This window comes from Ornithorhynchus anatinus, chromosome X5 (genome assembly GCF_004115215.2).
Source record: "Ornithorhynchus anatinus isolate Pmale09 chromosome X5, mOrnAna1.pri.v4, whole genome shotgun sequence".
NCBI classification, from domain to species: Eukaryota; Metazoa; Chordata; class Mammalia; order Monotremata; family Ornithorhynchidae; genus Ornithorhynchus; species Ornithorhynchus anatinus.
Genome location: NC_041753.1, coordinates 17,081,163 through 17,093,037, shown reverse-complemented (window position 1 = coordinate 17,093,037; position 11,875 = coordinate 17,081,163). Strand labels below are relative to the sequence as shown.

Genomic DNA, 11,875 nt, shown 5'->3' with positions numbered 1-11,875 from the left:
AGCTATTATGTAGTGTTCTGTTGTTCCATTATGCTGCTATATTAATTGCCACTGTTTTGTGTGTTCTTGTACCAAAGGTTTAAGGCACACTAGTCATAGTCCTCTGGTGAGCCACTTTTGGGTGATTGCCACCACTGCCCTCCCTCCAGGATCATTGGTAAATTACTAAATAAAACTTCTCATACATCCATGTCGTGGATAAATTGGGCAGGTGCCTCTTCAGCCATTGAACAACCAGCTCCCTGGCCTGCTTATTCAACAATACTAATAATAATAATAATTGTGGTATCTGTTAAGTGCTTACTATGTGCCAGGCACTGTATTAGTGCTGGGGTCTTGTCTTATACTGTCGAGTCATCTCCAACCCATAGTGACGCCACTGACATCTCTCCCCCATAACACTCCACCTCATCTGCAATCATTCTGGTAGCGTTTCCATAGAGTGTTCTAGGTAAAAATACAGAAGAGGTTTACCAATGCCTCCTTCCACACAGTAAACTTGAGTCTCCGCCCTCAACTCTCTCCTATGCCGCTATTGCCCAGCACAGGTGAGCTATGGCTTGCAGCAGATTGCCTTCCACTCGCTAGCCACTGCCCAAACTAGGAATGAAATGGGTATGCCTCTGATTGACTCTCCCTCCCGTAGCTGAGACTGGTAGAATACTGGAAACTCCCCAGCTGTGACCCTGAGAGGGGTAAGTGCTGGGGCAGGTACAAGGTAATTGGGTTGGACACAGTCTCTGTCCCACATTGGGCTTACAGTCTTACTCTCCATCTTACAGATGAGGTAACTGAGGCACAAAAAAGTGAAGTGACTTTCCCAAGGTCACTGTTCCTTTAAATTTTCTTCCTCTCCATAAGAAAAAAAGTGCAGCAAACCATAAGCTAATCAGAGCTGGAAAGAGACCTCAGTTCTACTGGCAGAATGCATAAATTCCAGTTTGAATAGTCTATTTTTTGACCAACCTTTCTCCAAGATATTTAAATAGTATCAATTGGTGTTTTGTACCAGCCTTTTTCTAACTGAATTGGACAAGATCACTAAATCTATTTTTTGTTCCTTTGACTTCTTATTACTGGAAGCAATGCCACATAGCCAATCTTCAGGGATTGAGGCTACATTCTCACCATCTTAACTTTATTTTGCATATCTTGATTAGAATTTAATAGCAATGCTAATGTCTTTGTATATCCATTATATTACATCTCTTTTATTTTTAAAGTGAGAGGGAATGTGTTTTAATTTTATGTTGAATGTGAAGGGTGGCAATCAACAATGTTGTGATTGACTTTTGTCTGTCACACTTCTGAATATGCCCAAAGGCTATTAAAATGATGGAGTAGTATCCAATTAAGATAGAAAATGAAGAAAGCAAACTTGAATGAGTCTGCAGATTTGACAATATTTGTTAATGAAATATTCAATAGCTGAGTTTTGTACTCAAATTTGAATTCAACTTGACATATCTCAACCATCTAAGCCCTGTTTAAATTGTTATTAAATTTTCATTTAAATATACATAAAGCCTCCAAGAGTGAACATAAATAATGAAATAAAACATAAACAACATCCTCCTGCTCTGTACCCTTTTCTACTATTCCAGAGCTAGAAATAGTAATTTAAATTTTCCCATGCATGTTTCCTCCTTCTGACTTCTTGGAACAAAGCCTATTATCCCATTTGTTATAAGAGATACAGAACTGACCAATGTGCAATGTATCCAGGAAGCCATAATGAAAAAAAGAGGATGGTAAAATGCAAGGGGTAAGTACAGAAAAATGTAGAAAATATTGACACTATAAATAATGCATGTGAAAAGAACAACCCAAGAAAGTCCTTGGGTAAAATTTAAGTTCAGCTTTCCCATCTTTCTTCAGGCTCCCTGTACTCCCTCTCCACAGCTCACCCCCCAGCCCAGTCCCATAGGACATATGCCCCTTTTAGGCGCTGGACTAAGTCTTGAGCTGCTTGTGTTTGCATCTTTCCTCTCATCTTCTTTCCTCTCATCTGGCTGCATTTATAATTAAAAGCAGAGGTAACTCATTGACCATATCATAGTATGGCAGAGGGATCTCAAGGATGTGCTGATCCTAGCAGCCATTTATGGAGCAGAATGCTGGATGGATCAGTGTCTAATTAGCTCCAAGCTCACGCTCACAAAGATTATACAACCATCACATCAAGGAATGAGCTCCAAACTGCCAAGGCACTTGAACATTAAGTTCCTGGAGAATGAACACATCCACAAGAAGCTCTGCAGCGATATTCCAACAGCCCTGCTGGAATGAGAAGCTCAGATCATAATATTTTCTGCCAGGCAATCATCAAGACGTTGGGTGTAACTATGCAAACTCATCAAGATCAATTTGATGCAATTGACTTAAAATAAAAAATCTATTTGCACCAAAACGTCTACTGCACTACCACCACCCTGCAGTACCCCAAGACTCAGACAGGAGTGAGGTTTACACTAATTGCTGTCACATGATGGAAACCTAGATATGGAAAATATACAACTTGTGGAATAGCAAAACAGATGAGATCTGTTTCCATGCAGACCACCATGAAACCATGAACTTCTCTACCCTATTAAAGATGTTATTATTAATCTGGTAGATGCCAGAATGGCACTTCCTCCCCTCCCAGAGTGCAGCTTTCCCCATGTTCAAATCCCTCCTAAAATTCCACCTCCTCCAACAAGCTTTCTCTGCAGAATTTTCCATCACCCTGAGCCATATCATCCTTTCAGCCAATTTTAGCCCTTCTGAATTTATTCACACCTTCCTTAGCACTGAAGCATGTGTGTATTCATTTATTTTGAACACTTTGTAAATATTTTAATGTTGGTCTCCCATGTTAGAGAGTAAGCTCCATGGGGGGGGGGGCGGGGGGGAAACGTGTCACTTCTCTATTCTGCCCTTCCCAACTTTGGTGCTCAATAAATGCTGCTGCTCCAACTACTATTCCGATTCATCACAGATGTTTGTTTTGTTTTGCTGTCTGTCTCCCCCCTTTAGACTGTGAGCCCGTTGTTGGGCAGGGATTGCCTCTATCTGTTGCTGAATTGTACACTCCAAGCGCTTAGTACAGTGCTCTGCACAGAGTAAGCACTCAAATATGATTGAATGAATGAATGAAAAATCTTTCCAAGGAGGATAGACTTGGCACTCTCCCAATTATTGAGGAAGTCACTGCACCAGTAAGAGCCATGAAAAATGGCAGCACTCATAGATCTGTGCTGTATAAGCAATGAGAGGAAACCTTGCATCAGCACTTAGACAAGCTCTTTCTCAAGATATGAAACATTGAGGAAATTCCATGGGATTTTAAGGTGCCATCATAGTCACCACTTTCAAGAAGAAATGTGGAAGAAGAGATTGTTATCAAAGTATCTAATTACTCTTCATTGCCAGAATACTCCTGGATCAGCTATAGAATACAAATAAAATTTTAAAAAATGATGGTATTTGTTAAGCGCTTACTATGTGCAAAGCACTGTTCTAAGCGCTGGGGGATACAAGGTGATCAGGTTGTCTCACGTGGGGCTCACACTTTAATCCCCATTTTACAGATGAGGAAACTGAGGCACAGAGAAGTTAAGTGACTTGTCCAAAGTCACACAGCTGACAAATGGCGGAGCTGGGATTCAAACCCATGACCTCTGACTCCCAAGCTGGGCTCTTTCCACTGAGCCATGCTGCTTATCAGGACCAAGAAACCCAGTACAAAGTGCTGATTATGGTGGCACCGAATAGAGCAGAAACTTCCTCAGGATCATGACAGAAGGTTGCAAAATCAAAAGCAGTGGCAGGATCTTCATCCAACGAACGTGGCAGCAAGATAAGAGAGGACAGTTCATTTGGACCTGTGAGTCCTACGCTAGCCTTTTCAGTGAAGTACATACTTCTTAGGTGGATTTCATCACCAGTGATGTCTCTTTTGAGTAGGAAGGACAACTATAAAGGCCTATACTAGAACACGTCTGGAATATGTTCCTTGAAAATAGGGGAGTAGCATCAGTGACTGTATTGTGCACTATGTTTTCTCAAAGACCTGTATGCAATTACTTAACTTCCATTCTAGAACCAGCCCTGATATGACAATTGAACCTTGAGGGTAAGTAAAGAATACCCTGTAGATCACTCCCCACCAACCCCTCCCTTCATCTCTTTCTTCCACTTTTCATATATAGGGACTTTCCTGATCCTCGAGTACCTCAAATATGATCCCCTCCACCCAACTCAGTATTTGTTGTGTTTATTAAGCCAAGGATTCACATTGCCTCTGCTCAAGTCATGCTGTCAGCAGGAGGAGGGGAAGGAAAACATTAACAGGGCCCAGCCAGGACTTTATTAGCCAGATGTCTGAGTCCTGGCCCCATTGTCTTGTCCCCAAAAGTGGGGAACCGGTTTGTTTTGATCAGACCATGTCCTCTCTTGCCATTCCCTGGCTTCACCTGCCTTACCAACACACACTTCTCTCCCTACTTTAACTGCCTGCCTACTCTTATGGCCAAAGAAGCTGACCTTGGGTTTAGCTGGGAAGCATTTTCAAGTGCAGAGGAAAGGAGGAAAGCCGGAGAGGTAGGATCTGGGAGCATGTGGGGAGAGGTAGGGAGGTGAGAACCTAGAGAGTAGTTAGAGGAAGGGCGAGCAATCCTTTCCCAAGAAGCCTCTCACCCCTCTCCCCACCAGACCATTGCCCTCAACTGACTTATAGTCCCAGTGATCCTTCCATCCAGAATAATTGGGCTTCAGACAACTGATGGAGAAACAACAGAGAAGGGCAGGGAAGGCAGGAAGAGAGAGAGAGACTGAGAGTTGCTCTTCGTTGACTGAAGGCAGGTCAGAATTGCAGTATATTAGAAGGGGCATCTTAAGTCCATATGGCACCTCTGCCTTTCCCTTCCCAAAGTCCCAGCTGAAGCTGAGAACTTACTTGTCCACAAGCCACCGAGTGGGAAGAGGCAGGATGGAAGCTGGGAGAGAAGGTGATGATAATATGGATGTTGCTGCTTTCTATGCACATATACATCATTAGAAAAACAAAAGAAAGTTGAGGGTTTTAGAGAGAAGAGACAGGAGAATAAATTGTCACATTAGCTTATAGTTAACACAGAACATCTGCTGAGTGGGGTAGGAGCTGAACAGGACACAGTTCTTGTCAAATCAGCTAATAAACTGGATAGGCAGGAAACATAAGGAAAATAAAGCACACATTGATGAATGTGTCATATACACAAGAGTACTAGATCCTTAGCTCTAATACTTTTTTCCCCCAGGACTTTCTGTACTTCCCTGAAGGCGTCATGGGGCTCATGTTTCTCTGGCCTGGCCCCCCTCTTCTCTCAGGGCATCCCAGTTTCCAGTCTCACCTTCTTCAACTCATTTGGTAGCAGACACTCTCAATGTCCTTTCTCCTCCTCTGGGACAAGAGCCTCCCTCTTCCATGGTCCTTGATGTTGAACTTTGAATCTCCAGTACATCCTAGGCCTCACCCAGTGAGGGACCTCCTATCCCTCCCTGTGCCCTATTTCCAGCCAGGGTCACAGCACGAGCCGTCTCTGTGTCCTACTCTCCCAGAGAGATGGCTTTTCATCTATTTGACCCCCACCCCCCAATTTCCTCTCCAATCTTTCCCTCTGATTGGCTTGGCTAAGAATTTATACTTCCCTCAGGGAGGGGCACCACAGAGAGACTCTCCTGTCTACCTCATCTTCCTCCAAGAGCTTCCCACCATTCCCTTAGAACCTCTCATGCAACCAAAATAGCACCTGCCACCTGGGTGGAGCAGGATAGGGAGGGCCTGGTGCAAGGTTAGATTAATGTATGAGCATGGAGCTCGCTTTTCCTGCAATCACGCCCTCTCCCTCAGCTGCTCTGGTCTATTTCCAGCAGGCATGCAAAAAGGCACAGATCCCAGATATACAGGAACCAAAGCCACAGCCAACCCAGCTCAGTTTAGGTAAATCAGGGAGGGATGGAGGATCTTCCTCTCTTGTCCTCTCTTCCTACCCTCAAAATCCTTAGCTGCAAGAGAGCCAAGTGGCACCAGCTGGAGCCCTGAGAAAGTCCTCGCCCCAGGACCCGTCATGAAATGGTCCCATTAGCAATAGGGAAATAGTCCTGTCAATTAGCAAATGCTAACTGGGGATTAGTGATTGTTAATGAGAGTGATGCCTGGAGCATACCCATGAGCAATCAGTCTCTGCTGGGCTGAGAGACTAGCTCAAGGAAACCAGTGTGGGAATGGGGGAGGCTAAATGAAGCTATCATTTTAAACAGCAATATATAATGTCCTCACTCCAAGGGCTCCAAAAAATGCTTCAGTTCCAGGCTCTCAGGGAGTTTGGCCAGGGCAAGTCAGGGCTAACTGTCTCATGGTGTCTGGATCTCCCGTCTCACCGCAGACCCCTGGCCCGAGTCCTACCTCTGGCCTGGAACACCCTCCCTCCTCAAATCTGCCAAACAATCACTCTTCCCCCCCTTCAAAGCCGTACTTAAGGCACACCTCCTCCAAGAGGCCTTCCCAGACTAAGCCCCCTTTTCCTCAGCTCTCCTTCCCTTTCAGGTCACCTCGACTCACTCTCTTTGCTCTCCCCTGAGCCCTACAGCAGTTATGTATATATGTACATATCTATAGTTCTACTTACTTATATTGATGCCTGTTTACTTGTTTTGGTGTCTCTCTCACCCCCTCTAGACTATAAACCCGTTGTGTGCAGGGATTGTCTTTATTGCTGTATTATACTTTCCAAGAACTTGGTACAGTGCTCTGCACACAGTAAGTGCTCAATAAATATGATCAAATGAATGAATATGGACTCCAACTCCTGGTAATCCCTTATTCTGCTCCTGCCACTCCACTTTCCTTCTGCTTGCCCTCCTGCATGTTTATTCCTTCTTGTCTCCAAGGCCAGGGACCCGGTCAGGGAGTGTCTTGCAGTCAGTCAGTCGTATTTATTGAGCACTTACTGTGTGCAAATCACTGTACTAAGCACTTGGGAGATTACAATATAACCACAAACATTAAACAGAAGGAGAACCCATCCCTCTGATTGATTTCCTTCTACTTCTTCACTCCTGCTCCTCGAGGTCAGGAACCAGTTCAAGGTCCATCTGGAGGTTCGGGACCCCCCTGATCCCACTTGGGCCATCCTCTTCCTCTCCCCACCCTCCAGAGGTAGTGGATTCTCTGTGAGATGGGGGTGCTCCTGATGGGAGAGCAGTAGACTCCCAGGAGAGAACAATTCCACTCAGGCATCCCTTCTCTGAACCTCCACCACATTTCTTTAATGTGTTTGGATATATCTTTTGTTTGCTGATGGCCCTCCATTTCACTCGTCAGGAATGAAATGACCAGAAGTCAAATGATCTAGAACCCTATCCATATGTCCCTGGCATGCTCAGCAGAGGGTGAGGTGCTGAAGGCAATGAATAACTGAATAGGCTGAATAACTCTTTCAGTTTGAAATGCAACATCTGGAGCCATGGGTCTGGTAGCAGCAGCAAGTAGGTTTAATTAATTAATTAATTAATGGCATTTGTTAAAGAGCTTATTATGTGCCAGGCACTGTGCTAAGCACTGGGGCAGATACAAGGTAATCAGTTAGGACACAGTCCATGTCCTTCATGGGGCTCACAGTTTTAATCCCCATATTACAGATGAGGTAACTGAGGCAAGGAGTAGTGAAGTGGCCTGCCCAAGGTCACATAACAGACAAGTGGTGGAGCCAGAATTAGAACCCAGGTCCTTCTGACTGCCAGGCTTGTGCTCTATCCATTAGGCCACAATGCTTATCTGAAGCAGCGTGGCTCAGTGGAAAGAGCATAGGCTTGGGAGTCAGAGGTCATGGTTCGAATCCCTCCTCTGCCATTTGTCAGCTGTGTGACTGTGGGCAAGTCACTTAACTTCTCTGTGCCTCAGTTACCTCATCTGTAAAATGGGCATTTAGATTGTGAGCCTCATGTGGGACAACCTGATGACCCTGTATCTACCCCAGCGTTTAGAACAGTGCTCTGCACATAGTAAGCACTTAAATACCAACACTGTTATTGTTATTGTTCTCTGGTTGAAAACTGACAGTAGCTATGGCTTCTTCATTGTACTACTCCCACTTCAAAAAGGTTTCAGGTCAACTACATGGCATGATCCATCTCAAATGCAGTGCTGTATATAATTATGTCTCTTCTGCTCTAATGATCCTTAACCAAAATCATTAAGATACTGAAATTTTATTTGGCCTAAAAGGTTTACACTGGCCCCACCCATGTTTACCAATGCTCCTCCTAATTATCCCTCCTCCCCCACCACTCCTCCTCCCAAAGTCACTAGAGGAAGACAAAAACAAGCATCAGACCAAAGTAAATACATTCAGCATTTCTTCCTTCCTTCCACCCTCAATGCCATTATTTTTTTCTGAAAACCAAAAAAAAAAAGTGAAACTGCTTGATTGTGATTAGGCAGGTATCTTGATTTCAATTAGGCCTTCCCTGATTTCCTTTAGAATTTAGGCATATAGATCTCTGCCTATGCTGAAAGACTGGCTAATCCAGGCAAATAGATGGTAGATAAAAATATCTATATCCATAGACACAAACATTCATGTATTGAGGCATGCATACAGACACTTTAGTTTTGGGGTTAACACAATATAGCTATCATGATTCTCAATGTACAACTTCAAATCTGACTTATTTACTAGCACTCATACCAAGTTAAAAACCAGAGGTGTGGAAGAATGTGCCATGATCTTTTGCCTGATTTCCAACAGTCATTCTTAATTCAATATTGAATATAGGCAATTGTAAAGGAACTAATTCTCTTCCCCTCTTCAAAACCCTACTTAAAGCTCACCTCCTCCAAGAGGCCTTCCCAGACTGAGCTCCCCCTTTCCCTCTGCTCCCTCTACCACCACCCCCCTTCACCTCTCCCAGCTAAACCCTCTTCTCCCCCTTTCCCTCTGCTCCTCCCCTCTCCCGTCCCATCCCCTCAGCACTGTACTCGTCCGCTCAACTGTATATATCTTCATTACCCTATTTATTTTGTTAATGAGAGGTACATCACCCTGATTCTATTTATTTGCTATTGTTTTAATGAGATGTTCTTCCCCTTGATTCTATTTATTGCCATTGTTCTTGTCTGTCTCCCCCGATTAGACTGTAAGCCCGTCAAAGGGCAGGGACTGTCTCTATCTGTTACCGATTTGTACATTCCAAGTGCTTAGTACAGTGCTCTGCACATAGTAAGCGCTCAATAAATACTATTGAATGAATATGGAAGACAAATCGCCAGTGAGGGAAACTTCTATTTGCTGAGAGATGCCTGAAGCCTTCATCTGGGCTGGGATTTTGCTGAGTAACCTTCAATCCTGAAGCTTTTCATGATGTGGTCTTCATTACTGTTTTAGATGTTGGCTCAAAGAAAATGGTGCATGGCACTTTCATCACACAAGTGATTTTCTAACAAAATCCTCTATAGTGTAACAGGATTTGGAGAGGGCTTAAGTAGTTCATCACAGAGATTTAAAATTTAAATCCAACCAATTATTGGGGTATTAATAGGAAAGGAATGACTGTACCAAGTTCCAATTAGGTTCCCAGTTTAGATGAAATTGGGAACGGTAGAACTCAAGAAATAAGGCAGAGGCAGTGGAAAAAAAATTATTAAAAAAAAATATTGAGCTTGATTTCTTGGGAATCGGAGGTGTTTCCTCAAGACCCTGAACAAAAAAAAATCACATTTCCAGAAACATAGGCTAGCTAGCACTGTTTTTCACCACTTATTGATCGGCTACAGCATCCTCACTTCACCCTGCCTCTATGAAAGGGGCACAGAAGTAATTTTAACACCCCAATGCATACACATTGAAAGTCTATGGCTTCTGTTATGGGTCATCACTCTGACCAAGCAGGCCTCTCATTTTGCATTGTGAATCATGCTGGTGGTGCTTGTGGCAGCTCAGTGCCGACATATGGAGCAGATGTGTTTAAGGTGGGGCTGCACTAATTCATCACCCATGAAAGCATCATGGAGTGAAAAGACAATAGATTCTTCAAAGCACAGAGAGAGAAAAAAAAGACCTAAATCAGTACTGCATCTTAATTCAGTCTCAGACCATCAGTGAAGTTGGGATTAAGGTAAATGCACTTGGAATCATTTTCCTCCATCTATTATTGTGCATTTCATGGTAGACTTGTTATAATTTGACAAAAAGCCATCAGAATATGCTAATAAGCCATATGCTTACAATCAGTAACAAAGATTTGTAGTTGATGAGAAGGGGAGGAATAACATGAAAAAGCTACTATAAAGTTTCATATATATGATTTTATTTATAGATATATTTAGATGCATGTAAATACATATAACTTATTTATATGTATTTACATGCATCTAAATATATATAAAAATAACTCCTTTGCTTTCAAAGATAATGCTACTGACGGTAAGGTCCTATCAGTGTGTGAGAATGTAGCTGAAAAGATCCATGCATGATTGTCATGCCCTTCCAGATTGTTTGCATAGTAGTGGATAGAGCCCTGGCCTAGAAGTCTGAAGGACCTTGGTTCTAATCCAGGTTCCATTACTTGTCTGCTGTGAGGTCTTAGGCAAGTCATTTCTCTTCTCTGTGCCTCAGTGACCTCATCTGTAAAATGGAGATTAAAATGGGACGTGGACTGGGTCAAACCTGATTAACTTGTATCTTCCTCAGTGCTTGAGTATGGTTTCTGGCATATAGCGAGTGCTTAACAAATACCATAAAAAAAAGGATCTACCTGCCTTTGGGTATCCTGATCTATGTTGTCTGAGACTTTACCTCACACTGTCTTAAAAATATTTATTCTGTGTTCCTAGCTTGTACCCTTTTTCAGTTCACCATACAGTCAAGTGCTTGGTTATTCTGCAATTATTCATTCTCATTCATGGGTCCCAACCAGCACGGCTGTGTCACTGTGAGTACTGCTTCCATACTGGTGAGCTGCCTGAATTCCAGGACCTCGTTACTGGATATTCTTGTCCTGGCATTTGATGGTGACTATGGTTTATACATGATGATGAGAAACCTTTTTCCAACCAGGATGTCTCCAACCAACCAGGTCTCTGAGGAATTTAGAAAGTTGGTTAAAACAGCCTTATAAAACTTCAGTTTTGCATGGCATCTGATAGCCTACCGTCGCTACGCTCTCTTACCATCTGCCTAAAGCTATGCTTGCCTTTTAAATTCCATTTTCTGATGATGGCTTTGCCTGTCGAAATTAACAGATGAGCTTGATCCCTTCAGGACCAAGAACCTGCATGAAGGAATTGATTAGAGTGATGGTGGTTTGTGCAGTGTCTATCCCTGCCAGTCATGCTCCCACTGGGCATGCTCAGTGGAAAAGAGCCTGGGCTTCGGAGTCAGAGGTCATAAGTTCGACTCCCGGCTCTGCCACTTGTCAGCTGTGTGACTGTGGGCAAGTCACTTAACTTCTCTGTGCCTCAATTACCTCATCTGTAAAATGGGGATTAACTGTGAGCCTCATGTGGGACAACCTGATTATCCTGTATCTACCCCAGCGCTTAGAACAGTATTCTGCACACAGTAAGCGCTTAACAAATACCAACATTATTGACTGGGCAAATGGGCAAGGGTGCAGTATGTTGCAAAGTTAGCACTTGAGTTGGTGTACAATACCCATTTTCGGCTGAAGGGACTGCAGGGTAGTGCCAGTGCTGTGCCATAGCACCACAAACCAACAGCCACTGCTGTTTTTGCCACCCACTTTTGGCAGCTGTTTTCAAGATTCCCATTCGGCCTGACACTCATTCTTCCAGCCTTTACCCCGTCCTACCTTAGTAAGGGGTGGGCAGACTTTGGAGGAGTCTTTATGT

The 11,875-nt window shown here is 43.5% G+C and overlaps 1 non-coding gene across 1 annotated transcript; it reads right to left on the bottom strand.

The window, feature by feature from the left end:
- Positions 1–558: 558 nt before the first annotated feature.
- Positions 559–696, bottom strand: LOC114808602. The gene has a single exon (XR_003756448.1). It is a non-coding gene; the product is annotated as a small nucleolar RNA SNORA7 (small nucleolar RNA).
- Between the last annotated feature and the right edge of the window lie 11,179 nt (positions 697–11,875).